General features: G+C 40.3%; 1 long non-coding RNA gene across 1 annotated transcript in view; it reads left to right on the top strand.

Moving 5' to 3' along the window:
- The first annotated feature begins 5,437 nt into the window (after positions 1–5,437).
- The window catches only part of LOC148638904 (uncharacterized), a 215,546-nt gene continuing 214,611 nt past the window's right edge, over positions 5,438–6,372 (top strand). The window contains exon 1 of the long non-coding RNA XR_015930990.1: positions 5,438–5,782. This is a non-coding gene — a long non-coding RNA (uncharacterized LOC148638904). The remainder of the gene's footprint in view (positions 5,783–6,372) is intronic.

The raw sequence follows: 6,372 nt of genomic DNA, 5'->3' as shown, positions 1-6,372 counted from the left end.
AAACACTGAAAACATGATTGTGTATGCAATCGCACTCCTGAGCTCCATTGGGTATGGTTAAAATAACTTTTTATAGTTCATCACATTCAAAGTGTGTGTACTTGATGAAAGTGTAACACGCATTTGGAGGAGTTTTTCAGGATTTTCTTTCATTCAACTATTTCAAGACTATTATTTTCAGATGTTGTAGTATATGTGAATAATGAAAGGCCTTCATATTTCACAATGAAGGAATGACTTTGCAGGTGTGAAGAATAAAAGATTAATTCAGCTCACTTTGGGGAGTTTCACAATGGCCCTCCTTATAGAAATGTGGGTTTGATTAAAGGAGTGAAGAAAAAGCACTGAATAATATTTGCTTCTGTAAACGTAATCATCTCAAAATATGGTTGAAGAAATGAAAGAAATTGAAGAAGGTTAAACATAATCCAAAACGTATAAGGTCAATTTAAGTACAACCAGAATTCTAGTGTTTATGCAATGCATCTGTGGGTTGATATGAAATATGGCCGTACTGCATTTCGAACAAGTTGTAAGGGATTTAGCCAGGAGAGGTATTCTCATTCACTCAGTAAGGTCTTTATTCATTTTGCAATATGGGAAAAAGCCATCACCTGTCTGCGCAGAGAAGTGAAAGCTGATTCAAAAGCAAGCAGGGAGACCCCTTGTTTTATATCTTTTTTAAGCTGATGCAACACTTCAAGGACAGGCAAAGCAGTCATTTTCCATTCCTTATAGGTTTTTGCTTTAAGCAAAGAAGAGCAGTTATCCAAATGGTTTCTCACACTCCCTTCTTCAAGCAGCCGAGATAAACAGTATTAAAACATCCTGTGCCCTTGACAAGTTGGGTGCTATCACACTTTGTTCTAAGTATCCAGCTGCTTCTGCAGCACAGCTCTGTCCGTAAACAACATAGAATAAAACACTTTTTCTCAGTAACTTTTCATTACATTCCCTCCTTTTTATCCTTAAATGTGTTCATACCACAGAGTCCTCATAGGGGTCACCCTAGTCAGAAAACAGCACAACAGCAAAAACACTACAACAGGCATGAATAGCTTTAAGAAAAACAGTCCCCATGACCCAAAAAATGATTTTAACCATGAAAAGAAGGGGAACTCATTGCCAATGCCCTGTTCTTGATTTACCCTGTTCTTAAGTTCTTTCAGCCGGTGTATTGCGAGGGTGAGGTGACGATGGTCATCATCACTAGCAGGGATATACAGATCCAGCCATTCAAAACAAGCGGGCGATACCGCATTATTTTGCGGTGTGCTTATCGCGGTGTAACACAAGTTACCATATTAATACCGTGTATTCTCGCATAGTACCGCATAATACCACATGTTCTAATGAATGACCTTGGACAAGCTGTAAACTCAAAGTATTGCCCTGGTCCACATTCTTTTTTTCATTGACCGTCTTTGTAAAAGTAACACCACAGCATTTCGTTGATCCAATCACGCATTTGTTTCCAATCATGCAAAGTACAGTCATTTTTGAGAATCTCCAATTTGCATGCTCATAAGAGATATTGATTTAGGAACATAAACATATTACTGTATGCAAACTGTACTGTATACAGTATGTATATGTATATTTAATGTCTTTACTGTGCCCGTTTAAGTATTAAATATTTATATGGAATTTTACCACTGAAGGGAAATCTTAGTAGCTGAGCATAAAAAGAATAGGAGCATAACGCGTGTGAAGGCCATAAACGATATTAATTTTGGAACATAAACATAAAGTATTACAGTATGTAAACTGTATATGGCTGGTCTAGGTACAAAAATACACACCAGTATTCCATTTCTCCCTAAACAATATTAAGCATCGAAGTCTTTAACTAACATGTGAAATAACGTGTGTATAAAAAGTGGTAGTTTTAAGCTTTTCTGCAAATACGCTCAATACAGGAGCAAACAAGCATACTTTTAGAATTTGATTAATAGGGAATATAATATGGAATCGCATATCTAAAGAAATTAATAATGATATAATTCTATTCATGTGCTGAACTTGTAAGCGAGAGGTTGGCTGTTCAAATCCAGCCTGTGCCATGACTTTTCTTTTAACAAGCATTTCTTTGAAAAAATAAAATACCAATATTATGGACAATTAATTGACTTTTTATATTTCTAAATATCACAACACGTTCGAATCTAAGTCATTTTTTAATAACAATGAATAGTCACCACGCATGCTTACACAGCTCCCGGGGTAAAGTATCACAAAGTCTTAGAGAACTTAACATTTTTATTATCAACAAATTGTAAATATGCTGTTTACATTGGGGTTACTAATATTTCACTTGAGTGTATGGGGGATTGTCAGCAGACCCCCCCCCCTCTTAGACTGCGCAAACAATTTTTTTAATTTTTAGAAAGAAATGGCAGCTGTATGCTTTACAATATAAACATTTACTGTCAAACTTTAAATCAACAATTGATTTAAAGATGATCTGTCAAAGTGCAATGGAAAACAATATTGTTTTTGTTTTTGTTGTTTTTATCCCATAAGGCGCTTTGAGAAGCCACCTTTAAAGGCGCTATATAAAGGCACTGATTCCTATGGAATGTGTATTCTTTCTTCTTCCCCATGGCTATGCAGCTTGTTTCCCCCCCTGCACCTCTCTCTGTACAGTTGAGGCTCCTGTCCTGACTGGTGGAGCTCATACAACTGTGTCTGGAGAGGATCCATGGTATCAGGGTCAACCCCATGGCTATGCAGCTTGTTTCCCCCCCTGCACCTCTCTGTGTACAGTAGAGCCTCCTGTCTTGACTGGTGGAGCTCATTCAGCTGTATCTGGAGAGGATCAAGCGGGGTATCAGCTTCAAACCCACGGCTGGGTAGCTTGTTCCCCCCTCCTGCCCTCCTCTGTGTACAGTAGAGCATTCTCTCATGACTGGTGGAGCTCATACAGCTGTGTCTCGAGAGGATCCAGGGTATCAGCTTCAACCCCATGGCTGGGTAGCTTGTTCCCCCCTCCGGCCCCTCTCTGTGTACAGTAGAGCCTCCTGTCCTGACTGGTGGAGCTCATACAGCTGTATCTGGAGAGGGAGGGAGAGAGGGGTGCGGAACCAGGGAACTATTTACATGGAAAACGGGCGATCTCCCCAGCCCGTATGCCCCTTTCACTGTGTGGCAGCTGCAATAGTCAGCGGCCTACCTAAACCCCGCCCTGACCACTCCTGTCCTGCCCCTCACCGCGCACCCCAGCCGGGTGTTCTTCAGCCGCCCCCCAGGGCGAATGCGCTACAATGCTAAAAATAAGATACACTCTGCAGACATTCACAACAGCGACTGTCAGAAGATAGGACACAGCAACTCAGACACCCATTGAATGGAAAGGGACACTTTAATGTTCTGTGCGGGTGGTACAGCACCCCACCGCGCCAGCAAAGAGAGAGATACACACCAGTTTTCATTGTCAAAAAGTAATTGTTTTTTACTTTTGTACACCAACGCATTAGCAAGTTAAAGCTATCCCATTGAGGAGCTGGGCGCAATAATTGTTTTGTTCCTTGATTTTCTGATCTGCAAGGCCATTTGAATTCTGTCTGGCATTGCCAGATTGTGAAAAAATAAAAGTATTTAAATCATAAGATACAATCTACAGACATTCACAACATATACATATCTTAAAACATTTACATATCTTGTTAAATTATTACTTTAAATATATACTTTAAGTTACTGAAACAGCCAATTAATAAAATCGTTGCAATTTTGTTCTTGTTTGGAGGTGGGGATATTCTGACAACAATTGATTTAAAGACAATCGGTCAAAGTGAAATGAAATACAATATTACGCTGGGTAAACGTTCCGAGGTCAAATTCTTCAGTGATGGGGGTACCTTTAAAGGTCTAAGCCGGAAACCATCATTATGTCTCATTTTTGATTCTCTCTTCCAAACGAGAACAAAATTGCGACAATTTTATTAGCGGGCTGTTTCAGTAACTCAAAGTATTTATTTAAAGTAATAATTTAACAATAAATCCCGCACCCAGCAGAAGAATCCTACTCTGTTGGGCTGCTGAGTAAGGCCCTTAACCCCAACTGCTCCAGGGGCGCTGTACAATGGCTGACCCTGTACTCTGACCACAGGCTCTCTCCCTATCTCTTTCATCTGTGTGTCTGTGTATCTCATGGAGAGCAAGCTGGGGTATGCAAAAAGATAATTACTAATGCAAGAAATTGTAAAGGGTTAATAAAATAATGTTGTTGTATATCTAAGCAAGTGTTCCTGCATCCCTCTTCTGCACTATAGGCATGGCTTTTATTCTGTTTGCTCCATTTCTAAAACTTTTTGCTCATGTGCATTTTTGTATTTTTTTACACCTCTAGCACTTTAACATCCTGAATTTTCATTTGCCTTAATTTGTAGAATGAATTTGAGTTTTAGCCTTAAAAATCTTAAGTTTTCACTATCTTTTGTTTCTTGTCCTACAACTGTTATTATTGATCACCACGACTTCATTCAGCCTTTCCTGAACGTCTATGACAGGCAGAGAGAGTGCTGTTTCTGGTGCGATCTTTTGCAGCTGACATTTCACTGTTTTAAACGAACAAGAAATTAGATTGCTCATAAATTACTTATTCTATATAAATACAGCGTAATTGCCCTCCGAAAATCCTCTTTTTCTTGTTCGTTTTAGAGACCTTGATCGAAACTGATTTTAGATGTCAGAAAGGATTTATTTTCTCTGTATTTCCTACATTGCTTTGTCGAGATTTTAACTTTATATTTAGGCTCAGATTTCAACTATAAATCGTACACTAATTAATAGCAGTAAATACTGATGTTTTGCTCCCTCTTAGCACAAAAATATATATGTTTTGTAGCTGGGATGAACTTTATTTCGTACGCGTAGCTACTGCGATTTGGACACGAAGCGGTTAAAGATGGCGGCAAATCAGGCACCCAGAGAGGGGGGGGGGCGTCTTCTCGCCTCCATAACTAAAATGCCAAATAGGAGTGGCTTAAGCGACATACACAGTCGTGTAACTGACAGTTTGAGGTAGCCTATCGTGTAAATTTCGCTTTGTTGCTGATAGGTTAAGCTTTCGAAACTCTGCCCCAAAGTCATGTGACTGATTTTTCGCCCTGTTTCGTTGGTTAAACGCAATGATCACAAGCACCACCATGGTAACTGGGATGTGTAGATTTTAATTCCGTTTGAATTATAACTGTACGTACTGTCTTCATATTTGGCAGGGCTTTAAAGAGAAGGCGCGCCAAAAAATTTCGGTGCCGTTGTCTCCGCTTTAAAGGTACAACCGTGCTGGAAGAATTTGACCTCGGAAGTTTGCCCAGCGCACTTCAAGTACTGCACCTTCTCACACGTGTAGCCAGCTGTGTTGAGCCGTGGTTATATGATGTCATCTTTTATTTTATTATTTTATTTTGTGAACTTCCCCAGATGAGTTCCGTTTTTCTGTATGGAGTTGGCTTTGCGACAGCCCTTGGGGTTTGTGAAGGTGCCCCTGGGGTCACAGGCGGCTCGTTTCTCTGGGGAGCCCTCAGACGCGCTGTGGCCGCCAGTCGGGTGAGACGCCTTCACTGTCTCTCTTCAGCGAGCTCCTGCCACTGGATTTGAATCCGTTTCTTTTCTGTTTGAAATGCTGACTAGTGTGGTGTGATATACTGGTGAGCTGTGCTGCCCGTGATGGTTTCTTGCTGAAGGAGAGAGTCGGGGTGTCTGGTCTGAGGGGCTGTGGCGAGATGATCACGTGCCGGAGTGGAGTGGCGTGGGGGGGCGACACGTGCTCCTGCAGGTGAGCGTGCCAGCGGCATTTTTTATAATTTATTTTCATTACAGATTCGAGTGGCGACATTATATATATATTATTTCTGTAGTAGTACAGTTGTGTGCCAGATGAATCGCGGTAATGCACGAAGGTGATGTTTAATGCCTCACACGGTGTTGACCCACATGTTGTGTTTTGCTGAGCAGGAGAGAGAGAGACATTCAGCGTGTGACGCCAACGGGTTTTCTGTTCTAGAGGCTCTGTCATCCGTTGTGTTATAATTGTTTTCTTTCTTATTTAGTATTTCAGGTGTGTCGATTTTATGAACCAAATGTTAACGTACAACACGGGAAAAGGTGCATTGTCGAGTAAGATAACGAATATCGGCTTGTATCGTGGAGAGGACGTATAATGTGCTGAAAGATGGGAAGAGAAAGGGGCGATTTCTGCGCGCATTCTAATCATTGTGATTGATTTGATATTGATCTGATATGTGTGGTCATGTGAATGTACATAGATGGTGGGTATGGTGTTAATAAAATATGATATGATATAATTACTTGTATATATCATATATCATTCTTTCTATTTTTATATATGGTAATCCTTCTAGATAT

The sequence above is a fragment of the Lepisosteus platostomus genome, chromosome 28, assembly GCF_059453375.1.
Source record: "Lepisosteus platostomus isolate fLepPlt1 chromosome 28, fLepPlt1.hap1, whole genome shotgun sequence".
Taxonomy (NCBI): Eukaryota; Metazoa; Chordata; class Actinopteri; order Semionotiformes; family Lepisosteidae; genus Lepisosteus; species Lepisosteus platostomus.
The sequence above is the reverse complement of the archived record's forward strand: the minus strand, read 5'-3'. Positions and strand labels throughout refer to the sequence as shown.